The sequence below is a fragment of the Lissotriton helveticus genome, chromosome 3_1, assembly GCF_964261635.1.
Source record: "Lissotriton helveticus chromosome 3_1, aLisHel1.1, whole genome shotgun sequence".
In the NCBI taxonomy this organism is placed as follows: Eukaryota; Metazoa; Chordata; class Amphibia; order Caudata; family Salamandridae; genus Lissotriton; species Lissotriton helveticus.
Window position 1 is genome coordinate 1945384126 of NC_136061.1, and position 26884 is coordinate 1945411009.

Here is a 26884-nt window from a genome sequence, read left to right on the forward strand (position 1 = left end):
GAGCTGATCAATATATATATATCTATATCTATATCTATATATCTATATCTATATCTATCTCTATATCTATCTATATATATATATATATATATATATATATATATAGATAGATATAGAGATAGATATAGATATATAAATAGATATATATAGATCTATACTACTATTATAAAGAGAGAACTTTGAACCTTTGAGGCGGGTAAACTCAGGAACCACAGCACCAATCCAAACACCCGATACATCGTTGTAATTGTCAGGGTCTGCAGATGGACATAGGCTATATAAAAAAATAAAATATACGTTCTTTAAAATATTTACGATTAAAAAAATGTAGTCCCTAGGAAGTAGCGCCGGCCGCGACGTGCGTGCTGACATCAGGAGCGCGGGGAGGAGCGGCGTACAGGAGCGCGAGGAGGAGCGGCGGACATGAGAGCGGGGAGGAGCGGCGGACAGGCGGGGAGGAGCGGTGAGGAGCGGCGGACAGGCGGGGAGGAGCGGCGGCTGAGGTAGGTGAAGCGGCCCGTGTGCGGCTCATTGGGGGCCTTGAAAGTGACGGGTGCGCTCCGGGGGACCCACGGACAACGTCGGGGCGGGCGGGGCCCCTGAAGCCTGAGATGTCGGGACGGGCGGGGGCCCAGAAGCCTGATTGCTCCCAGACAACGTCGGGACGGGCTGCTAGTATATATATATATCTATGCCGTGGGGAGAGCACCATCACTTGCCTGAAATACGAAACTTCGAGGCAACGTGAGGCTAAGACTTCCAAAACTGGTTTGGGGGTCGGCACGGAGCTCCTCTGTAAAAGTACAGCGCATGGAACCTCAAATGCGACCTACTAAAGGAAATGAATATGTGCCCCAATTGACATTGAACACTCGACTTGACTCACAAGCATAACAAACAAAGAGGCATCCAAAACGGACTACAAATCCCAGAAATGCTTGGTACGAAATGGGATTGAAACCACGCCTACCAGGAGATTTGTGCAAAAAGAATCCGTGAAATTGGAGACGCCCAACGAGTGCTCCATGTCGGCAGCCCCTGAGGATGGGACAAGTTCCCTGAAACGCGTCGGGCAAATTTTAATGCAAGAAGGCGAAATGCGCTGAAGAGAAAAGCCCGGAGGGCGGAGAACTGTTGAGTGCCTCCTAAAAGCTCCAGGCGTTTGAGGTAATACAATAGCACGGCTGTCTGTGCCGTGGGGAGAGCACCATCACTTGCCTGAAATACGAAACTTCGAGGCAACGTGAGGCTAAGACTTCCAAAACTGGTTTGGGGGTCGGCACGGAGCTCCTCTGTAAAAGTACAGCGCATGGAACCTCAAATGCGACCTACTAAAGGAAATGAATATGTGCCCCAATTGACATTGAACACTCGACGACTCACAAGCATAACAAACAAAGAGGCATCCAAAACGGACTACAAATCCCAGAAATGCTTGGTACGAAATGGGATTGAAACCACGCCTACCAGGAGATTTGTGCAAAAAAAATCCGTGAAATTGGAGACGCCCAACGAGTGCTCCATGTCGGCAGCCCCTGAGGATGGGACAAGTTCCCTGAAACGCGTCGGGCAAATTTTAATGCAAGAAGGCGAAATGCGCTGAAGAGAAAAGCCCGGAGGGCGGAGAACTGTTGAGTGCCTCCTAAAAGCTCCAGGCGTTTGAGGTAATACAATAGCACGGCTGTCTGTGCCGTGGGGAGAGCACCATCACTTGCCTGAAATACGAAACTTCGAGGCAACGTGAGGCTAAGACTTCCAAAACTGGTTTGGGGGTCGGCACGGAGCTCCTCTGTAAAAGTACAGCGCATGGAACCTCAAATGCGACCTACTAAAGGAAATGAATATGTGCCCCAATTGACATTGAACACTCGACTTGACTCACAAGCATAACAAACAAAGAGGCATCCAAAACGGACTACAAATCCCAGAAATGCTTGGTACGAAATGGGATTGAAACCACGCCTACCAGGAGATTTGTGCAAAAAGAATCCGTGAAATTGGAGACGCCCAACGAGTGCTCCATGTCGGCAGCCCCTGAGGATGGGACAAGTTCCCTGAAACGCGTAGGGCAAATTTTAATGCAAGAAGGCGAAATGCGCTGAAGAGAAAAGCCCGGAGGGCGGAGAACTGTTGAGTGCCTCCTAAAAGCGCCAGGCGTTTGAGGTAATACAATAGCACGGCTGTCTGTGCCGTGGGGAGAGCACCATCACTTGCCTGAAATACGAAACTTCGAGGCAACATGAGGCTAAGACTTCCAAAACTGGTTTGGGGGTCGGCACGGAGCTCCTCTGTAAAAGTACAGCGCATGGAACCTCAAATGCGACCTACTAAAGGAAATGAATATGTGCCCCAATTGACATTGAACACTCGACTTGACTCACAAGCATAACAAACAAAGAGGCATCCAAAACGGACTACAAATCCCAGAAATGCTTGGTACGAAATGGGATTGAAACCACGCCTACCAGGAGATTTGTGCAAAAAGAATCCGTGAAATTGGAGACGCCCAACGAGTGCTCCATGTCGGCAGCCCCTGAGGATGGGACAAGTTCCCTGAAACGCGTCGGGCAAATTTTAATGCAAGAAGGCGAAATGCGCTGAAGAGAAAAGCCCGGAGGGCGGAGAACTGTTGAGTGCCTCCTAAAAGCTCCAGGCGTTTGAGGTAATACAATAGCACGGCTGTCTGTGCCGTGGGGAGAGCACCATCACTTGCCTGAAATACGAAACTTCGAGGCAACGTGAGGCTAAGACTTCCAAAACTGGTTTGGGGGTCGGCACGGAGCTCCTCTGTAAAAGTACAGCGCATGGAACCTCAAATGCGACCTACTAAAGGAAATGAATATGTGCCCCAATTGACATTGAACACTCGACTTGACTCACAAGCATAACAAACAAAGAGGCATCCAAAACGGACTACAAATCCCAGAAATGCTTGGTACGAAATGGGATTGAAACCACGCCTACCAGGAGATTTGTGCAAAAAGAATCCGTGAAATTGGAGACGCCCAACGAGTGCTCCATGTCGGCAGCCCCTGAGGATGGGACAAGTTCCCTGAAACGCGTCGGGCAAATTTTAATGCAAGAAGGCGAAATGCGCTGAAGAGAAAAGCCCGGAGGGCGGAGAACTGTTGAGTGCCTCCTAAAAGCTCCAGGCGTTTGAGGTAATATAATATATATAGATATATATATATATTCAGGCTCCAGATACACCGAAACCGTGGGTCACTCTTTGTGTCGGGTGCCGTCAAAACGCGGCGGTGTACCGCGTTATTAAATTCAAGCTCCAAACTTTTATTCCCATACCCGGCCGGGTTGGGAAACCAAAAAACAGCACTCCCGGGCTCAGAAAGGTGCAGCAAAAGTTTTTATTCTTCAAGCAAACGCGTTTCGGGACAGCGTCCCTTCGTCAGTGGTTCAACAGTGTAAACTACGCAGCGCCATTTTTTAAAACACCACAATGGGTCATGGAAATAAACAGCGGACTCAAAACATTATTCAATGCGGTAGCGCCATCTTGGAGTGGTCAAGGACGGTCACAAAATCAATAACAGCATGCATTATTCAAACATGATTTTCGGCTGTTATCTCAAAAGTTTCTTTAAACAGGTGACACAATTCAAGCCGTGTATCGGCCTAGACCCTCACACTTATTTCCTCATAAATTGTCTATGTTTACGGGGTGTTTTCATGATTGGGCCAAGCTTAGAAACTGCTTAATTATTCGTCAAAAATTGACGGATATGGTTTTTATCCATATCGAAAAAGGAGAAATCCTCCATAGTAATATTGCCGTGGATCGGCTATTGCAGCTTAGTCCCATCCATTAGTCACCCCTCCTACATCTAGTTGAAATTCACAATTTAGACAGACATATAAAAACACATCATCCACAACAACTACAGTATTTTCATATTCTTGCTAATTCTCATTTATACAATTCATCACAGTTACTAGGTCATATACAATTTTCTATGAAAGCCAATAACTCATCCTAGATGAGTTGCCATCTCCTCTCCCATGTTAAGACTTCCAGGTGCCTTAGTTTCAAGATCAATGATGTAACGTGATTCGAGTCTCCTGAGAGTTAAAAGTCTGTTCCCACCTCTTGCACTTTCTGGGACACAGTCCAAGCAGAAAAATCTCAATAGATCCCTATTGCTATTATGTTTAATTGCAAAGTGGCGGGCAACAGGGTAGGTAAAATCCTTATTCATGATAGCTCTCATGTGTTCTAACACTCTTAATTTCACGGGATTGATCGTACTACCAACATATCTCAGTTGGCAGGGACACATAAGGCAATATACAACATGGTCTGTCAGACAGGTCATAAACGTATTGATCTTTCTTCCACTATGACACCCTCTCACTTGGTAGGACAATGTACGTTTGCTAAAGGCACAAGCTTTGCATCTCCCACATGGAAAGAAACCCCTTGCATCCTTTAGTGTACCTTTGATGTTCCGTACAGGTTCCAAATGGCTATGCACCATAACATCTTTTAAGGATCTGGCTTTCCTAAAAGTAAGCTGTGGGGTTGAAGGTATATCTGGCCCCACTATATGGTCGGTTTTTAGAATGTGCCAGTGTTTGGTCATAATTGCCCTAAATTTCGCAGAATCTGCCGAATAGGTGGTAACCATGCGGAATTTCCCTTCAGCAGTGGATCTTATTTTCTTTGTAAACAAAGAGTTGCGTGACAATTTCTTGACACGGCTTAGGGTGTCTAGTAAGAGATTCAGTTTATAACCCCTCTCCACGAATCTGTCTATACTGTCAGAGACCGCTAAGTTGAAGTCTTCCTCATGGGTACAATTCCGTTTTAATCTGAGGAATTCCCCATAGGGGATACTATTAATCAATTTACGGGGGTGACTACTGGTTGCAAAAAGAACACTATTGCCCGCAGTGGGCTTGCGGTAAAGGGAAGTTGAAACTTTTCCATCCTTCACAGTCACCTGCAAGTCCAAGTAGTTGACCTGAGTGTCACTTATATCCCCAGAAAATTTGAGATTGCAGACATTTTGATTCAGCAGCTCGACATATTCTTTTGCTTCATCGATAGACCCATTCCATATTAGGAACAGGTCATCGATGTACCTGTACCAAGTCACCACTTTGTTGGTCCATGTGGCGTTTGTTGGTCCCCAGGCTTCCTGCTCCTCCCACCAGCCCACGAATAAATTCGCGTAGCTGGGGGCGAAGCAGGAACCCATCGCAGTCCCCGACTGTTGCCTATACAAGACCTCCTGGAAAAGGAAAATGTTATTATGTAAGCAAAAGCTAACCAATTCTAACAACATTTCATTGTGCATAGCGTATTTTAATGACTTTTTTCTCAGGAAGTAGTCTATGGCATGGAGTCCTTGTCTATGCTCGATGCATGTGTACAGGCTTGTTATATCGAGCGTTGCCATCACATAGGTAGGTTGCCATATCACAGTTTCAATCTTCTCTATGAAGTCTGTCGTATCTCGTATATAAGACTTCAATCCTAAAACGAACTCAAATAGATAGTGATCCAAAAATTTGGAGAGGTTTTCTGTCAATCCACCAATAGAGGAGATGATTGGTCTCCCTGGGGGTGCATCAATATTCTTGTGAACTTTTGGTAAATGATAAAATGTTGGTAAAATGGGATTAGAGTTCTTCAAAAACAAATATTCTTCCAATTCCAACATTTGTTTGCAGTGCCATTTCCTCAAAAGTTCATGTAGAGTCTCAATACTTAAGAGATATTCCTTCTTGTCAATCTCCGCATAGCAGTGAGCATCCTGTAGTTGGCGTTTAGCTTCCTCTACATATTTCTCCCGCGACATAATCACGATATTTCCCCCTTTATCTGAAGGTTTACAGACAATAGATTTATCTTCAGCCAGGGTCTTTATCGCCATTCTCTGCTTCTTGGTGATGTTGTAGTTATCAATTTTTCCTTTATTAGTTGTTCTCATTGCCATCAAATCCTTGATGACAGCATCAGAGAAAGTGTCAATGGCATCTGTTGAGGTTTGTGGTACAAATTTAGATGGTAATTTGTAACCACTGTTGGGAACTTCTTGATCAACACCAACATGCGCCAGTCTCTGAGAATAGGTGGTATTAGGAACGTTAGTTTCACATTCACTTTCTTGGCGCACATCTTCTAAGAGCTCACATGCCGTCAAATCATTGACCGTTAGAAGGTCAATTCCTTTCTTATTGCCCCGTAGATATTTAGCCTCCTTGGCTGTTGGTTTTACTTTAAAATATTTGTGCAATTTAACCTTCCTGATAAATTTATAAAGGTCTATCCGTGTTTGGGTGTACTCCAGATGCACATTAGGGCAAAATGTGAGTCCGAGTTTTAAAACAGATTCCTCACATGGGGAAAGGACTCGTTTGGAAAGATTGACAATCGTTAAGGAATCTTGTTTCACCATCTGTTGACTTTCCTGCTTCTTGTTGTGCGTGAGGCTGTACTGCTTTTTCCTCTGCCCCTTCCTCTTCCAGCCACCTCGTCTTGTTTGTCTTCCTCCTCCGGTGGTTTGTTTTTTCCACCCCTTAACCAACTCTGCTTGATGACATTGAACTCCTGATGAAAAGGAGTCTTCTTTGGTAAGTTGGAGGGGCCTGCCATTTCATCTCCGGATACTTCACTCACGATAATATATATATATATATATATATATTGACCAGAAAAACAAAAGGTCAAAGTAACGTTATAGTTAGGTGAAATGTTCAGTAACAACGTAACATTTTAAACTCTAAAAACCACAGCAGAAATTCACCAGTTATAGTTATCTCAAGTAACTATGACTCGTGCCCTAAGGTAAATATAACCTGTGGCTCGTCATGCACCGCTTTCTGATTAACAATTGAATTGCAAATATTGCAGTGATATTATCACTGATGTCATAGAAGATGTCATAAGTGATGTATTATGTGGGGTAATTAGCAGTGTATGGCGAAGGCGCGAGTTATAGTCACCTTAGGGCATGAGTCATAGTCACCTGAGATAACTATGACTGGTAAATATTGGTAGTTTTTAGAGTTTAAAATGTTATGTTGTTACTGAACATTTCACACAACTATAACATTACTTAAACCTTTGTTTTTTTCAGTGAATTCCTAGGGTTTTTTAATGTAAAGTAATATTTAATTACCATGCATAAATCCAAATCCCTGCGGCCAACCTCCCACAGGCAGCCAACTCCACGCTATGGCCCTGCATAGTGGGGGGTAGGAAGGCCAGGCGCTGTGGGCAACCCTCTAAAGGCTGTGAACCCCACACTGCACAGAGTGTGGCGGGGTTTGCGGCAGGGCCTGCCCTGTGGCTAACCAACCACATGCAGCCAATTCCGTACTGCACATGGGTTGGCTATGAAGCCTGGCCTGCAGCCAGGTCCTGTGGCCAATCCCCAAAAGGCATTCAACCCCACATTGCTCATGGCCTTCAGCTATGCATAGCAGGGTGTTAGCCACAGGTCCTGGATCTGGGGACCCCATTCCCAAGGGTCTTTTTTTTAATTAAAAGGATGGGGGCTGCATGGGCTCCTCCCAGAGCCTTATTAGGCCCTGGGGGCCCCATTCCCCAGGGCCTTTGTTTTTAATTAAAGTGATTAAAGTGGAGGAGAGCCATGTGGCACTCTGCCCTGAGCCTTGTTAGGCCCTGGGGACCCCATCTCCTAAAGCCACTACTAAAATTAAACAGTAGTGGGGATGCACACTCCCCTGCCCGAGCCTCTTCTTGCCCTGGAGACCTTATCACCCGGGGCCTGTATTAATACTGGTGCGTGCCCTGGTGCCCTCCCAGGGCACCCACCTTAAATGTAATGGGGGAAGTGACCCAGGGCCCCATCTGGCTCCCGGCATGCAGCGGGAGCCAGCGCTGGTCCCGCCTGCAGGAAGCAGCTACTTATGCTGTTCCCTCCAGGTTGGATCAATATTCTGATCTGTTGCCCTGCCCACCTCACTGCGTCCAAGGAAACAGATTAAAAGTCTGTTCTCAGTTGCTGATTTAACTATAACTCACGCCTCCGCAACGCACTGCTTATGACCTCACATATTACATCACTCATGACATGGTCATTGCCATCACTGATGAAACCTCAAACGACATTACTGATGACATCATCCAGTGACCATGTGTTTTTAAAATGTTTTTGAGTGTTAAATATATATAGCAAGTTGTACCGATGAATCCGTAGGTTTATGAGTGCCCGTATCGATGATTCAGTGGGTGGTGACTGACTGTATAAGTGAGTGATTAGGTGACTCAGCCAATGTATGGGTCACTGACTAGGTTGTCTAAATGGCTGTATCAGTCTGTCAGATGGTGTCTAAGTTGGTGTATGGGTTGGTGAGTGGGTCAATGAATGGCTTTATGGGTGATTGTTTGGTTGTCCGAGTACCTGTATGGATGTGTGAGGGGGTGTTTAACTGCCTGCATGGATGAGTGAGTGGGTGAGTCAGTGGCTGTATGGGTTAGTGAGTTTGTAAGGGAAGGGCTGTATAAGTGACTGAGTGTGTCTATGACTAAGTCGGTGAGTGAATGGATGTGTCATTGGTATATGGGTGAGTACCTGGATATGTAAAAGGCAGTATAGCTTAGTGGTGGAGTATATGAGTGACTGTATGTGCGACAAGGATTGTGATTTTGGCTGTATGGGTTAATGAGGGCATGTGTGAGGGGCTGGATGGGCAAGTGAGTATGTGTTAGTATCTGTTTGAATAAGTGAGTGGGTGTGTGTATGACTATAGGTGAGTAAAAGGCTGTATGATTGACTCTATACATGATTGAGTAGGTGTGTGGGAAGCTCTATGAGTGACTGACAGTGTGTGAGTGGTTGTATGGGTGTATGAGTGAATATATCAGTAGCAGTATTAGTGAGTGAGTTGGTGAATGAGTGGCGGTAAGGGTAGCTGAATGGATGTGTGTGTGGACCTATGAATCAGTGACTGGGTGTGTAAGTACTGATATGGGTGTCAATGATTTTGAGAACGTTAGTGTGGAAGTTGGAGTAGGTGAATGAAAGGTCAAATTGGGGTGTGAGTGGGTGCGTCAGAGATTCTGTGGATGATGTTACCAGTGATGTCATTTGAGATGTCATCAGTGATGTCACTGACCATGTCATGAGTGATGTAATATATGAGGTCATATGCAGAGCATTGCAGGGACACAAGTTATAGTTAGCTCAGCTAACTATAACTGCTGAATTGCTCTGGTTTTGTACGAGTGAAATGTCAGCCTAACTATAACGTCCCTGTAACCTTTGGGTTTTTTTTTCTAAGGTTTTTTATTTCTATCTCATAACTATAACAGCCCTGTAACCTTTGTTTTTATCAATGAATTTCTATGGTTTTTAAATGCTAAGTCCTAACCATAAGGTCCCTGTCACCTTTGTTTTTTCCAGTGAATTTCTAAGGTTTTTAAAAATTCTATTTCTTAATTATAAGGTCCATTTTTTTGGAGTAAGCCTCTACGATTTTCATATTTTTTTTCTATTATTGGATCTTGTATAATATATTTATATTACATACCACTCATTTTTTGGTTTGGTATGTGTTTATCAGAAAGTACATTATTAACTGCTTTTATTTTTAAGAATTTTTCGAGTAGGCACAACATTGTCGCATTTACTGTGGAGAATCTGTGATCAGCAAATGTATTTCACTTACTGAAAAACACACTTAAAGACTTTTGTAAATAAAGTTTAAGTTTAAATATTTAGCAAGATTGTTTTTACTTTTCCTTCTATGATCCATTTAGGAGAAAACCATCTTTCCCCCAAAAAATTATAATCGTGACAACCAACGTCATTGTGGTGCTGTCGGTAGTCGCGTGGTCTGTACAAAGTGTAAAACATACATATAGACACTTTCTACAGTATGTTTAACAGTAGAGCTTTATAAGTGTACTTTTCAAACTCATAATTTTGTAGTGAGTTTCCAGAAAAATTGTCTACAAAGACTATACTCCAGTTTCACTGTGACGCCGGGCATCGCAATGACAACGGTAGTCGCAAAAAGTGCGTGTTTTTCAGAAACTCTAAAACACATATATACAGATATTTTAATTGGTGTTTGCCACTAGTCTTATCTGTAGCTTTCTTAAACACACTCTCAACCCAAAGGCTCTTGCCAGAGCCACCCAAGAGGCAACAATTGTGTTCATTTTCTTATCAAATACATTTTTTTAATCTTTGAAATCTGCGGCGACATTGTGATGATCACAATCAGGTCACGGAATCGCAAAACAAAAGCAGACATTCAATGCCCACCAATGATAAACTTGAAAAACGAATTCTAACTATTACAGTACACACATTACTAAGTTAAAGATCATGTTTGTACACATATATTCGTAGTAACTTTTTCAAAAACTGTTTTTAAACCCTACGTCCTGTTTTCGCGATGACACCGAGAGTCGTGATGACTCCGGCAATCGCGATACTCGCGCCTTTGTTAGGTGGTGCAAAATACAAAAATTTACTTATTTTACAGTATTTTCGATACTTATGGTTTATTACTGCACTGTTTAACGTCATATATTTGTAGGGAGTATGTATAAAAACACCCATTTAAACCGATCTTCCATTTTCATGGTGACGCCGGGTGTCGCAATGATATTGGTAGCCGCGGTCACCGTGAATACACCACGAAATTATAAAACAAATGCAGACATTCATTAGCCACCATCACATTCAAAACGTATAACTGCAAAATGGATTATAACTAACACACTAAACAAATTACTATCTAAACAACTGTATAATAGCATGTAAACTCCCGTAATATCGCTACAACACAGTGCACAACTCTTTCATTGTAATCTATGATTGCATGCATCACTGTATCACTAATTCTCTCATTCACTGTATAAGTATTTGAGGGGATCGGTGAGACGGTGCATCAGTCTTTCAATACTTCTGTAACAAAATGTGACTGCCTCAGTACATCTATGAGTGGGTGCATCATTGTCGCAATTAGTCTGCGATTGATTGTTTAAGTTTCTCACTCAATCTGTGAGTAGGTGCACAAGAGCCTTTGTAATGAAGTATATCACTGTCTGACTGGATCTGTGAGTGGATAAATGAGTGTCTAAGTGGGTGTCTGAGTCGGTGCATGAGTGTCTCAGTGGGTCTGTGAGTGAGTGCATGAGTTTCTCAGTGGGTCTATGAATGACAGCATGAGTGTCTGAGTGGTTCTCTTAATGGGTGCGTGGGTCTCCGAGTGCGATTGTGAGCAGATACATGGGTCTCTGAGTGTATAAATGACTGGGTGCTTAAGTGTGTGAGTGGCTGCATGGGTGTGTGAGCATCTGAGTGGGTCCATGAGTGGATGTATGAGTGTCTGAGTGGATCTGCGAGTGGGTGTATAAGTGTCTCAATGGGTCTATGAGTGAGAGCATAACTCTGAGTGGGTGAGTGTATGGGTGCATGTATGAGATGAACATTGTGACAGTACAATACCACATGTCGATATTTGGCAGTAATGATGTAGCCCTGATTGGGGGGGCTCAGCTTAACTTTATTTTGCAACAATCTGAGTTTGTAAGGTTGGATAAATAAATCTGCCTACATTTGAAAGTACTAGTCCCAAAATGCCGCATTATGGGGAAAGTGTAGACTAGGTATAAATACTAGAAAGGAAAGAGGGACTCTGTGTACTACCGTGAACAAGAACTATGTGTTCGAAACGCGTAGGAGTAGGAATGGTCTAAATACCTAATCGTATTCAAGCCAAGGAGAGTGCCGTGTAAATATTCTTTTGTAGGATTATATTTTACGAGAATCAGCCCTTTCTTGCCACGAACACCAGCTGGATTGTGCTCCCCCCCCCCCCGAGGACCTTGTTGTTGATTGACATATATATATATATTTACACACATATGTACATATCCGTGATCAAGGCGTGTAGACACCGAAACCCGTTGGGTTTTTTGGCTATTGAAAAGAAATCACTTTTGCCCTTGAACTCGACTTGGCTTTGAATCTCGTCGTGGATGGAGTGCGCGCATCTAAGCGTTGTGTGCTTTCCGGTAAGGCTAAAAATACACAGGGTGTCCTAGTACCCTGGCGCGCACCACCACTATTGAGTCCCAGCATTTATGAGGGAGGACTGTGAACTTATATATATATATATATATATATATACATACATATACATACATGTGTATATATAAATATATATATATATATATATATATATTCACAGTCCTCAGAAATGTATATATATTAAATATAGAGATTACGCACCACCTAAAGAGCGCCGAGTAATTTTCCCCGCCTCTGGACCAAAACTGAAACTCTTGGACAAACCGAAAACCAGGGGATATCGGCTGCCGCCTGTCACTGGAGTCAGGTAGGATCCCCCGCAGTCCCATCAAAGACTGGGAAGCAATGTAGGGAGGTATACAGACCTGGAAATGGACACCAGCACGTTCCAGGATAACCAGCTGTCATGTCACCGACCATCGCGCAAAGAGCAGAACTGCAGCATATGGCCTGCCGAGTCTACCACGCAAGAGGGGACTGGCAAGGCTATGAAAATCCTTGCCTGCAGATCGGAACTGACATTCTGCTGAATGAAGGCAACAACATCCACCCCATGCAGTACAACGTCAGTGAAAACTCTCAATACGCAGTGCCGGAATGGGGTCAGCTACCACAATGCCCAGCAAACCGTCAGCAGCGTCGAGGTGGGGCATAAAAGTGAAGAAAATCAGCTGAACCCACTCACAACAATTGCATGAACCGAGGCGTCACCTCTGAAGAAGTTTGCAGCCCAAACGAAACGCGTCAGGTGCCTCACACTGCAATAAAAGGCTGTCTGCCAAATCTGCATACCGTGTGCGTCTCACAAACTCTTTCCAAAAGAAGAGAAATGCTGTTACATAAAGCGACTGGTCTTGTCGCAGAGATTACGCACCACCTAAAGAGCGCCGAGTAATTTTCCCCGCCTCTGGACCAAAACTGAAACTCTTGGACAAACCGAAAACCAGGGGATATCGGCTGCCGCCTGTCACTGGAGTCAGGTAGGATCCCCCGTAGTCCCATCAAAGACTGGGAAGCAATGTAGGGAGGTATACAGACCTGGAAATGGACACCAACACGTTCCAGGATAACCAGCTGTCATGTCACCGACCATCGCGCAAAGAGCAGAACTGCAGCATATGGCCTGCCGAGTCAACCACGCAAGAGGGGACTGGCAAGGCTATGAAAATCCTTGCCTGCAGATCAGAACTGACATTCTGCTGAATGAAGGCAACAACATCCACCCCATGCAGTACAACGTCAGTGAAAACTCTCAATAAACAGTGCCGGAATGGACTTCAGCTACCACAATGCCCAGCAAACCGTCAGCAGCGTCGAGGTGGGGCATAAAAGTGAAGAAAATCAGCTGAACCCACTCACAACATCGCATGAACCGAGGCGTCACCTCTGAAGAAGTTTGCAGCCCAAACGAAACGCGGCAGGTGCCTCACACTGCAATAAAAGGCTGTCTGCCAAATCTGCATACCGTGTGCGTCTCACAAACTCTTTCCAAAAGAAGAGAAATGCTGTTACATAAAGCGACTGGTCCTGTCGCAGAGATTACGCACCACCTAAAGAGCGCCGAGTAATTTTCCCCGCCTCTGGACCAAAACTGAAACTCTTGGACAAACCGAAAACCAGGGGATATCGGCTGCCGCCTGTCACTGGAGTCAGGTAGGATCCCCTGCAGTCCCATCAAAGACTGGGAAGCAATGTAGGGAGGTATACAGACCTGGAAATGGACACCAGCACGTTCCAGGATAACCAGCTGTCATGTCACCGACCATCGCGCAAAGAGCAGAACTGCAGCATATGGCCTGCCGAGCCAACCACGCAAGAGGGGACTTGCAAGGCTATGAAAATCCTTGCCTGCAGATCGGAACTGACATTCTGCTGAATGAAGGCAACAACATCCACCCCATGCAGTACAACGTCAGTGAAAACTCTCAATACGCAGTGCCGGAATGGACTTCAGCTACCACAATGCCCAGCAAACCGTCAGCAGCGTCGAGGTGGGGCATAAAAGTGAAGAAAATCAGCTGAACCCACTCACAACAATTGCATGAACCGAGGCGTCACCTCTGAAGAAGTTTGCAGCCCAAACGAAACGCGTCAGGTGCCTCACACTGCAATAAAAGGCTGTCTGCCAAATCTGCATACCGTGTGCGTCTCACAAACTCTTTCCAAAAGAAGGGAAATGCTGTTACATAAAGCGACTGGTCCTGTTGCAGAGATTACGCACCACCTAAAGAGCGCCGAGTAATTTTCCCCGCCTCTGCACCAAAACTGAAACTCTTGGACAAACCGAAAACCAGGGGATATCAGCTGCCGCCTGTCACTGGAGTCAGGTAGGATCCCCCGCAGTCCCATCAAAGACTGGGAAGCAGAGGAGGGGCTTAACGGAGATCCATGATGGCCGCTTGATCTCTCGGCTCCGCCGACCTTTCCGTCTTCCTCCCGGCCCGCACCTCCTTATGTCACCGATCCTGTTTCTAAGTTGACTTCTCGGGACCGGGAGGCGATTCTGACTCCGCCGGTGTGTCTCTTTGCGTGCCCCATGCGGTGGAAGTGCCGGGGCGCCCTCACTCCCTGTCCGGCGCTGGCTGAGGCTGATCGGGTCTTTGTTTCGTAATGGCCGGCCATATTTGCAATCTCATCTGATACTGAAGCGGGGCGGAGACGACCAGCGAGAACGGCTACTATGCTGTGTTAACTACTGCTGAGATTTGCCTGGCTTTGCTCATTTTCGCGGTTGGGGACTGTTGTGTTTGAAGTGCAACATTGTGTCTCCGCTCCGATCCGCGACAGGCACTGACTGATCGCTTATCCTTTCCAGCATTGCGGTAGACGCCATATCGTTGGCTGTGTCCCCGACTCCTGTGATTCCTCCAGGTTGCTGCCGGTGAGATGTCTGACCGCCCAGATTGCTATGGTACCGTGCATGGTATAGGCATGGTTTGTGCTACTCCTGTACCCACAGCCAGGCCATGTTATTCGGAACCCGGATTGGGTGACCGGCTATGCGGCACTTACGATGGAGACCTGCCCCTGGACCCACAGCGCCTTCGAGGATCCCGTGTGCGGGGACCGGCTGCCCCTCTTCCTTCTGCCGCACCACTGGGGATTGGAGACATCCTCTGCGCTTTGGGTACTTTGAGATCTGATCTACAAGATGCTGCCCGAGACTTAGGGGACCGGCTGGACTCTATTTTCCCCTACATGCCCCCGGTGGGAAGAGTTGTCTTTCGAATGCAGGACAATGCGCCACATCTGATTCCCGACTGCAGTGGAGTGCCTGCCCAGGCGATCTCGGGGGCATTGCGGGTGCGTGCACCCGCTGAGGCTTCCGTGTGGATTGAAAAGTTGGCGGAGTGGTTTGAAGAAGGTGGGTTTGTGAAATGGCCGAGGAATCGTCCTTGGAAGCTATGCCTGGCTATTCCCTTGTGTTCTACTGGCAACGCTTACGACTTTCTCCTGACTCGGATGCTACCGCTTTGGCCGGCGGACTTTGGTGGTCCGTTACAGTGCATTGCCCCCCCTTCGATCATCGTCGCATGCATGGCATTGAGATGGACAGACTTTGTTGGACAGTATCCTTCTTTGCTGGGGCTGCTCCGTTTAATTGTGCTGTTCAAGATGGCGACCGTGCGGCTGGACTACGTCGATACCCCCGTTCGAAGGGGCCAGGGTTGAGGCTGCTCCCTTATCATTGACTGTGGTAGCTTATACTGCTGGGGCTGCGGGAGATAGACGGTGGAGTTGAATATTGTTGCTTTGGGTCGGGATCCGGGGATGGGCGGCCGGGGATTTCCATGCTGACTGTTTTGAGCTTACGTATATGGCCCTCCTCCACACTTTTGTGATAACCTTTCTTCCTTTTTCCCTTTTTCTTTATCTGTATTTCGGGTACTCTTTTAGGGCGACAGACACACTGCTAGGGGGGGGGTAGGCCGTAGCCTCTGCATGCGTGTAGGGTGGGGGTAGGGGGATGGGGTTCTTTATTTTTGTCCGTTTCAGTTTCTATGGGCCTTCCTTTTTCTTCTTTTTGGCTTTCCTTCCCTTTCCTGTTTCTTTGGGGCTGACTGTCCATGGGTCTTGTACCTTTTTTTCTTTTTCCGGGATTTGAATGCGCCTCTTGTTCTAGTTCCTGGGGGTGGGTTCGCGGGGATCAGACTTGGAAATGTTGATTTCTGTACCGTTGCTTATCATTCCGTTTTGTCATTACGGTTGCTTCACTGGTATAGTTGCTGTGGATTTGCCTCTTTATGTTCGTATCTGTGATACGTCCCCCCTGTCTTTTTTGTGTTCCTTTTGTATGGTGTACAGTCCTTGTTGCTGCAGCCCCCTCCTTTCTTCTAAAATTTAAAACGAAAACCTCCTATCCTACGTCGCGCGCCCCGTACTCCTGTATAGTGCACTTTGAAATTTCCTGTTTGAAGGTTGGTCTAATGTTGGCGATTCTCCTGATTCTAATGATGTCTTTGCGGCCGGCCTTGATGGTTGTGGGCCTGCGCATGTATCTCCTTCTATTCCTCAATAAAGGTTTAAAAAAAAAAAAAAAAAGACTGGGAAGCAATGTAGGGAGGTATACAGACCTGGAAATGGACACCAGCACGTTCCAGGATAACCAGCTGTCATGTCACCGACCATCGCGCAAAGAGCAGAACTGCAGCATATGGCCTGCCGAGTCAACCACGCAAGAGGGGACTGGCAAGGCTATGAAAATCCTTGCCTGCAGATCGGAACTGACATTCTGCTGAATGAAGGCAACAACATCCACCCCATGCAGTACAACGTCAGTGAAAACTCTCAATACGCAGTGCCGGAATGGACTTCAGCTACCACAATGCCCAGCAAACCGTCAGCAGCGTCGAGGTGGGGCATAAAAGTGGAGAAAATCAGCTGAACCCACTCACAACAATTGCATGAACCGAGGCGTCACCTCTGAAGAAGTTTGCAGCCCAAACGAAACGCGTCAGGTGCCTCACACTGCAATAAAAGGCTGTCTGCCAAATCTGCATACCGTGTGCGTCTCACAAACTCTTTCCAAAAGAAGAGAAATGCTGTTACATAAAGCGACTGGTCCTGTCGCAGAGATTACGCACCACCTAAAGAGCGCCGAGTAATTTTCCCCGCCTCTGGACCAAAACTGAAACTCTTGGACAAACCGAAAACCAGGGGATATCGGCTGCCGCCTGTCACTGGAGTCAGGTAGGATCCCCCGCAGTCCCATCAAAGAATGGGAAGCAATGTAGGGAGGTATACAGACCTGGAAATGGACACCAGCACGTTCCAGGATAACCAGCTGTCATGTCACCGACCATCGCGCAAAGAGCAGAACTGCAGCATATGGCCTGCCGAGTCAACCACGCAAGAGGGGACTGGCAAGGCTATGAAAATCCTTGCCTGCAGATCGGAACTGACATTCTGCTGAATGAAGGCAACAACATCCACCCCATGCAGTACAACGTCAGTGAAAACTCTCAATACGCAGTGCCGGAATGGACTTCAGCTACCACAATGCCCAGCAAACCGTCAGCAGCGTCGAGGTGGGGCATAAAAGTGAAGAAAATCAGCTGAACCCAGTCACAACACTTGCATGAACCGAGGCGTCACCTCTGAAGAAGTTTGCAGCCCAAACGAAACGCGTCAGGTGCCTCACACTGCAATAAAAGGCTGTCTGCCAAATCTGCATACCGTGTGCGTCTCACAAACTCTTTCCAAAAGAAGAGAAATGCTGTTATACATATATATATATATATATACATATTATACTGATCTTCATTAACTGAGATAATGTTTCAGTGATATGCAGTCTTTACCCAGTAAGTAAGTTCTGTGCAGGCACGTTTTGGTATTTTAATGAATAGGTAAGTTTGTGTATATATATATACTTACTTACTGGGTAAAGACTGCATATCACTGAAACATTATCTCAGTTAATGAAGATCAGTGCCTTACCAGTTGAGTTGTTGAAAGGAGTACAGTGTTTACAAGAGGTGTACAGTGCGACCTTGGGTCTCAGAGAGACGAGTCCTTTCTCCGATGTTCTCAAAGATTAATAGCATTAAACTCTTTTGTACAGCTTCCGGCATTTATAAAAGCCTGCCTGTTACAAACAGGATATCTCCTCACACTATACGTACTCTTTGGAGTGGGGTATGTACCGGAAAAACGTATTTATAAATAAACGTATAATATTGCTCAGAAGTGAACAAACTCAAATAAATTCCACAGATTATGGGGCATATTCGGTATCAAAAAGATTCAAGGAGAAATTACAGGGCAATAATCACTGCTGAAGGTGCTCAGCTGCTGGCTGTGATCCCAGTTCTGGAGGAGGTTTAACCCGTATTAACAAGGTGGCAGATACGGCATGGAAGCCAGATATAAAAAATCTGTTTGTTCAACAAGATGGATGGTTTATGGACACCACTAGGTAAGAGATCTTCAGAATGCCGAGCTTTAGTGCCGGGACAGCGTATCTTATCCAATGGTAAAAGCCGGCAAAGATTGATGTGTCTTAGTGGCGGCAAGAGCTCTACGGCTGTACATCAATGGAAACATTAACTACAAATATAATTGTTGTTTAGACGAATCTCTTGATATGGAATAACCTTCAAGGTATCTATGACCTGGTCTGAAGGGCCAAGTGACAGCTATTCTTTGTTGGGTTGGGGCTTCCTGTCTGCATTTCCTTCTCTCCTTCTTTCTGCCTTTGTCAGCTTGAGATTTCTACTGGTGGAATGTGGTGCTTGTGTGACATGTTTAATGAAGCAGAAAAAAGAAAGAGGATGGACATTAAATAACATTTTGAAAGATACAACAGGCAAAATGAAAAGCCTGCCCAGCCCATATTTTTGTACCTCAAGGAGGTTTTACATAGCATATTCTAACAGAAACCAAATGTTACTGCTTACAATTTATAGTGGTCTCTGTTTCTCTATGTTGGGCAGACTTTGGCATCACCCGGGAGTTCAGGAAACGGAAGTTATATGTCCATTTCATGGTACCAATTAGAAAGGTCAAAGGTTCAGGGATGAAGCTTTGCATCCTTGGGCACAAGGAGCTATCTGGTAACATTATTATGCAGAAATACTGCAACTCATCATGGTCCTCCCTAAATCGACCACAAATATGGCTATTCTCTCTACTGACGAGTAAGAAGAGACTACACCAGTTGTCACTCAAACTGGAACAAGAATTGGCAAAGACAATAGGTCTCACCTAAACGAAAGCTATTGGAGTTGCAAAGTCTTCTAGCCATATTGTGCAGCAGCATGGCGAAAAGTAAAGCTAGAATAAACCTGCTGGCCACGTCATAGCGCTTTTTTTCTAACTCTATTTTTAGCCATGCTGCATAGGCATGCTGCTGTACAACATGGCTTCCGCATAGGCGAGACCCTTTGGCTTTACCAATGCTTGTTTATATCCCTTGCTGACTGCAAACACCAAGCTGCGTGGGGTGCAGCTATAGTTTTTTCATTCGCACTTTCTCCAGATCCTCGTCAGAATCGCTGCTCTAACAACAGCTAAGCTGCTTACAGAGTTGCTACATATGTATCATTTGCAAACACGTGGAGCAGTAAAAAAACAAGCATTGGCATAGCCAATAGGTCTCGCCTTTGGGACCTTATAAGTGTTTAGCCATGCAACAGTTGATATTGTTGCACCACGTATATTGTGCTGCATAACTAAATACTTATAAGGTCCCAAAAGCGAGACCTATTGGCTTTGCCAATGCTGGTTTCCTGTGTCACGTCATTTCTAGCCTTTATAAAGGGCTGCAAACCTTTGGGAAGCACGAGAGTTCAGAACCTGCCACTGCAAAGGGGCCCTGGGAGGAAGTGCGGAGGAAGGCTCAAGTTTCAGCAGTAGTACCCACAGAAAGGAGGGGCAGGAAGGCAAGGACCCGAAGATGCCAAGGAGCAGCCTCTGTAGCCGCGTGCACTTAACTTTTGTCTTCCTCTTCCTTCTGGGAGAGACCACTTCTTTCCCCAACTCTTCCCCCCTGCTCATGAACCCAGGGTGGTCAAACCCCAACAGGCTGATGCACCTGTACACCGCCACAGGCAAAAACAGATTCCACCTGCAGATCAACCGCGATGGGCACGTAGACGGGGCGCCCCTCCAAACCATTTACAGTAAGTGTTCCGACGCGAGCATAGGCGTGCTGCTGTACACAGCGCTTGCTATCTGATTTGGGGGTTTCGCAGCACTGGGGCCTGCTTACATACGCGTGTCGCTGTATGTTTGCCCTATTTCTAGATTACGTGGGTGTGCACTGGTACAGGTTAGCACCGACCAACTAGCTACAGGTGACGATCAGTGACCATGTCTACTTTGAACTTGCCAGTGCAAATCTTAAAGTTGTACCGGTGAGTACCTGTGAGTAGATGCGAACGCCAGTGCAGTATTGTCCCGGCGTCAATGGCACCCCGTATAATAAATCGCCCTGGGTTTTTGTAAATCCACTGGTACCATTTAGTAACGCTTGGTGGGATGAATAGCTATGATAGCCCCACTTGGGTTTAAACCTATCTGTTTGAGACTGTGAGCTCACTTCTGCGGTTGATGAGTTAACCCACTGTTACTTTCTAAGGCCCGAATTAGCATTTTGTGTGACTATGGAACAAGTAGCAGACTTTAGCTACTTCACGTGCACCAGTTGGGCTTAGACCCTTGAAATTCGCGAAGAGGCTAGGCAAGCATAATTTTAGCCGACGGAGGAGAGCAGAGGGCAGGTGTAGAACTGATGCCAATATATATTATGGTAACATCAACGATCGGTGAGCCACAATTTTGGCTCTATGTATAACACAGCATGTCTAATGTATTTTATAAGACTCGTTTTAGCAAACAGCATGGTGCCACTAAAAAGGGGAAAAAAGAGTCTGAAATGGTAGTCGATCGTACCTCATTGTTCTGTAACTTTCTTTCCTGATATGATTGTAAATGAATCAAGTATCAGAGTGGCTTACTTCTGTGTGGTTTAAAAAAATCCCGCAGATAAAATAAACGAGGCGCAGGGAAGTTTGGTGCCCAGAATCGCACATCTTGTGTGATGGGAAGTGGGGAATAGAAGTCAGACCCCTGGTTCCAAGAATGCTGCAGTGCTACCACAGGAGGCACAACGGGTGCCGAGGCGTTGATTGTGGCAATTATTAAAGGGTGCCTCACACAGAGGGTGGTGGTACCTGGGCCGCCTTATGCAGCAGCGGTGCGCCGGTAACGTGCTTCTTTTTATCGATGCTGATGAAGGGATAGTTAGGAAAAGTTTTGTCCCGGTGCTGACACTCTGCGTAAATGAATACTGTTTTGTTATTCTGCATGAAAGGGGACAAGTGACACACATGCGTAGGATTACGTAAAAAAACTGCAGAATACGTCATTAACTATTTTATGCACGTGCTTCTGGGTGTTTTATGTGTTTGTTTTCAAAAGGAGGGAGAGAGTGATCCAAGTGGATCGGTTGGGGCGTGATTACCACTCAAAAGGAGTGGAAGGTCCAGCCTCAGTCCGTGCCCTCAGTCGACATTTTATTCAAGAAAGTTGGACAAGGCTGTTCCTCGGGTGTGAAGGAGGAAGGGGAGTGGGGTGCACTGGTCAAGGGAGAAAGTGGTGGTTAAAGGGTGTTAACCTCCCACTGGGTATCCATTGTATAGGATATGTTTGCCTCACACACCCTTGCAGGTGTCATGCTTCATCATAGGCGTTGCTCCTCATCTGGTAGGCGGTGCAATTCCCAACGGGCTCACCTCAAAGAGGGGCTCTTTGGCGGAGATCTTTTGAATCCAACTGCCTATTGGTGAAGTGTGGGTATGGGGCCAGAGGGATTGTAGACTTGAGTGTGAGTTAAAATGCAGCGTAGGGTACCTGAGACTACTTTACTCGGGTGGTCCCTCGTTACAATTAAAAGGTGCAACTAGACTATCTGGAAAGTAATGTTTCCTTGTTCTAGACTAGACTAGGATATAAAAAGACGGTCGACATGTTTCTCGCTATGTGCATTGACTTGCGATTCGTCAGGACCTATGTGGTGTTGTCTACAAAAAGAATATTGTTTATGTCAACTAAGAAGGCTCATACATCAAATTATGGGAAGAGCTTTTACCTCTATTGTGTTGTTCCTTGCCTAAAAATCAAGAGTTATCCGCCCCATCAATACTCGGCGGGTTGTACAGCGTGAAAGGTGCCCCTAGATTTGAGGCTTAAGCTCTCCGCGTAGCAGGCTTTAGTCTTACCCTTCGTCCGCCGAGGAACAGCCCTGTCCAACTTTCTTGAATAAAATGTTTTATGTGTTTAACATGTCTAATTATACCCAAGTTTTCACAGCCTAGTTAATGTTCGTCCCATGACGCGAGTCCCTTCCTTTGCTCTCATTATAAAGGTGGATTGTTAATAAACTCACCAGAGCTCATTGTATCGACTCCAGAAGGCTAACAAGCACGGCAGGTCTGCCGGCAGCAGGAGGAGGCGCGCGCGCGCGCCTCGCACGGCAGACATTGCGCCCGCTGCAGCGAAAGTGGCAGGCTGTCAGCAGGGGGAGGGAGTTGGGCGATTTCCTTTCGGAAGCCTGCGACCATATGGCGCCACCATATGGTGCCGCGCGCTCCCGAAAGGAAATCGCCAAGATGTGCACGTGTTGCATTGGAAGCAATGCAACTCATGCACTTCTTTGCTTAAAAAGCTCTGCCTATGGCATTAGGTCCCCTCCTATGCAACACATGCGCGTTGCGTAGGACGAGACCTAAAAAGCGCTATGATGGGGCCAGCTCTAGCCGCACCCTAGCATACTAATGGAGGGTGGGGGGGGGGGGCAACACAAAAACAGAAGGGTGAGGGTGGGACAAAAGAAGCAACACAGACAACATATCGTGGCTGCCAGAACACGGCCAAACATTGAATTGATACAATGTATCAGCAATGCGAGGAATGAGTGAAATTGACCAGAGCGACTGTAACTTAACAAGCTATGATATATGAGGTGGCAAGAGTAATTGCCTAGTACTGATTGAAATATTAAGTAGAGCAATAAGGAATAGCAAACCTTTGCTATGGAGTTCCAAATATTGTGTAGTGTGAGGAGACAGATTGAAGTAGTTTGGCATTGCAAATGAGGCCATCCTTTAACTGAGACAGGTGGCGTAGTCTTGATGAGACCCGCAAACTTGAGATAGGGTTGAAATGTTGAAGCTACATATTTGGTTGTAGTGTGATTAATTTCACGTTGGGAATCTTTGGCACATTTGGAAGAAAAAAAATAAACAATTAAGGTGCAACCTCTGATGTTTCTGTAATTATTTTTTAAAACTGTAAATAAAGCCAACACATGAGCAAAGCACCGTCTGCACATTAACTATCTGTTAATTTAGAAATAATAATTCATGTGAATAGATTAAGCGTTTTCTGAAGTGTGGTCTTACAAATATTTGTTTGATCATTTATTGCATTTAATGGAAACATACACTAAACTATGAGAGATCAATTTGCAGAGGCACAATCCACTGATCTTACCCTTAGTAATGAATCCCACCGGACACTTCTAATATTTATCCCATGCTAGTGATTGGAGGCGAGGATAAAAATGTACTTGGTGTGAATCTGAGTTTTACTCGCTGGTGGGATACATGGCTAACCAGATTTTAAAAGCCAAAAACCGGAACTTTCACAAAAATAGTAGAAGGGCTACAATTTTACTTCAAGTCAGCTCACATAATGACAGCACTCCTCAGCAGTGAATTACAGAACAGGCAGAAAGAACAAACATAAAGTGCAATTTTTAAAACCAGTAGTAGGCCTGTTAATTAAACTGCTTTTTTGAAACAACTGCTAACTATCCTTACTTTGTAAAAAAATAAAACCCTCTCTAAAAACCAGAAAATGAGGTAAATGTCCTGAAATCTGCCGAGACGGCTGGTGAAAACCCGGGATCGTCCTGGCAAATCAGGAACGTCTGGTCACCCTAGGCTAACACAAACATGTGCTTTTATGGGAACAATAAGGATTTTTCATTCTCCATCACAATAGGTCAAGAGGCCTTCAAACATGCACTGATCAGAATACATGGTGAAACAGACTCGACTGGATGTTAGATGAAGCTCTTTTTTTTATCACTAATAGGTTAAGAATGCTAATCAAAGAGGTAGATGTTAGGAAGTCTCCCTTTCAACGATGGAGGCTTTTTTTGATGGCTTGGATAAATTCTCCAGGACCTTTGAGTGGACGAGAAAATCCGTGAGGATCAAGTGGGAGGTGTCATAATATGAGAAGCAATGTGAGAAATTTTTGAAGGGGCTGTCAAAAAGAAGCATTAAACTGGGAAACAACAGCTGGACTGAAGAGACAGTCGGGAGGCATGGAGGAATAAAGGATCCGTGCAGCTCCCTAATGTAAAAGGATAGTCCTTCATGTATGAGAAACTTAAACTACATATGTTGTGTAAATAGTATGTCGCAACACCAGCCTGGTGAAAGTGTCCGACATTCTGATACATTGGGTGTAGGGGCAATGCAGTGTGCAACTTTAATGTGGCACTGCATGTGTGTTGCACTACTTATTTTTTAATTATTTTCAGGGAGCTTTTGCCCAAAGTGCTGTACAAATATCAGCAGGGGGTACAAATGAGATGCAGAAAAGAGAGCACCTCCCCCCCCCCCCGAGCTAAAACTGGTCACAGTTAGCCATATTCAATTAACCCATAACACTTTCTCAAAAGTCCACAAAGTGGGGGCAGATCTCTCTTGGTTGTCAATGGTAAGTTACAAAATATGTAGGGATGTAATGACGTACAGCTTCCGCCTTACAGGTACACAAATGGATACAAACGCAAATGTGATGGGAAGGATTCATCTATGATTGCGTAAGAAACAAGTGGATAACCAGATATTTATCTCTATTGTTAATATGGGAATAATGTTAAGTAACCTTTTAACTTTTCCAGGCCATCATTTGCATCCATGCATCATTTCTAGGCATAGAAGCCTACGTGATAGGAATCCAGCTCATATCGCCGAGACTCTGAAGCCAGCAGCTCAGGCTGTTAAGCCTCAACCTCCCCCCATACTTCACCTCATTTTTCAACATTGTGGTATACCACATTTTTGGAAAACAGCACAGCATTCAATAAATGTAGTCATAGGGTGCAAACTGTACAGTTGCTTACTGAATATTGGGCCATATAATGAAACACAAGAGAGGGCGCAAGGTCGGAATGTCTATACAGCTTGTGCTGCTACTCGCAGAGAGGTGATTTTCAAGGCTGCCTCTCCATGAAAAACGGCTTCTATGTTTTATTGCGAATCGGATTTAATAGAATGTGTGTATACCGAAAACTTGCATACTAAGCAAATCTTGGGTGGCGAAGAAGGAGCTACTCAAAATGTATGGCAATCACATCTGGACCATGGGCGCCCTTGCAAGTGGTATCCCCGTTGGGCATACATTTCTAGGCCTTTCTAACATTCCTGGTGCCCACAGGTCTGGAATTACCAGACCAGCCACCCTGGACCTGATCATTTTTAGGTTTCGACCTGGCGAAAAGCTGCGCAAGCAGCGGTTCGCGCAGGCGAAAACTTTTGTTAAGTGTATGGTGCTTTGTCACGCCTCTCACTTCCATTGGCTACCTCCATAAATGGAGGCTAGCCATTGGCAGAGAGAGGCGTCCGTCATTCTTCGAGGCGACTCGTGGGCGTTCCGTAGAATTTTTCCCTTTTGCCTACGTCAGTGCGGCGGTGGGGGGCGGGGTTTATTTTTTCCGACGTCGAGGTTTCATTTGGTCATTCCACGGCGACCGCCGCCGGAGGAAGTCCAGGTGAGTGCCTTTCTTGCCGTTCCCTCCCCCCTCCCGCTGTCCGTGTGCCTGCCCGCCCCCTCCCACTGTCCGTTTGCCCGTTCCCGCCCCCCCCCACCTCCCGCTGTCCGTGCTTAATGCTTGTTCTACGAGTGACGAGGTCTCTGGTTTCATGCGCCTCACGGAGGCCCTCTGGGCGCTAGAGCCAGGCTGGTCCACGGTGACTGCTCTTGGGACACATGCCTGCACGGAGTCCCCGCTGCCGCCGGCGTCGGGCGCAGCGCTGCCAGCCTCACGGCCCTTCCCGTGCTCTCCCTGCTTTGGTTTGACGGGTTAATCAGTCCGGTTTGTAATTAAAATGATATATGTTAATACAACCCGTTCTCTGCGCTTCCGGAGACCCGAAAGACGGTCACCTTGCAGTTCAAGCCTCGCCTGGCTTCGGGCCACAAATGGCTCTATTATAAACCCATTGAGAGCTGCAGGCGGGAACCACCGAGCCTGACACGGCCCGGGGCCTTCAGGAGCCATCTGTATCCGGGCGCCTCCCTCCACCGCCCGTGGGCTCAGTATGGGGGATAGCGGAGGGGCGCCCACTCCGGCTCATCCTTTCAACCTCTGCGGTTCAACCTTTCACCCTCTCCGGCTCATCCTTTCACCCGCTCCGGCTCATCCTTCCCCCCCCCCCTTTCAGGCTCATTATTTCACCCTCTCCGGCTCATCCTTTCACCCTCTTCGACTCATCCTTTCACCCTCTCCCACTCATCCCTTCACCCTCTCCGGCTCAACCTTTCACCCTCACCGTGTCCTGTACAGCTAGCGCCTCCAGCTCACCCTCTCTTCGGCATAGCTAGCGCCTCCAGCTCACCCTCTCTTCAGCATAGCTAGCGCCTCCAGCTCACCCTCTCTTCAGCATAGCTAGCGCCTCCAGCTCATCCTCTCTTCAGCATAGCTAGCGCCTCCAGCGTACCCTCTGCACAGCTAGCGCCTCCAGCTTCTCCTCGCAATCTCTTCAGCATAGGTAGTGCTAGCTTATCCTTACTCTTTCCCTCCAGCACAGCTGGTGCCTCTAGCTTAG

At 46.1% G+C, this 26884-nt stretch overlaps 1 protein-coding gene across 2 annotated transcripts in view; it reads right to left on the reverse strand.

Annotated features, from left to right (window-relative positions):
- Positions 1–26884, reverse strand: part of MEGF11 (multiple EGF like domains 11) — a 1491879-nt gene that overhangs the window by 291466 nt on the left and 1173529 nt on the right. The gene's annotated exons all lie outside the window — the stretch shown is intronic.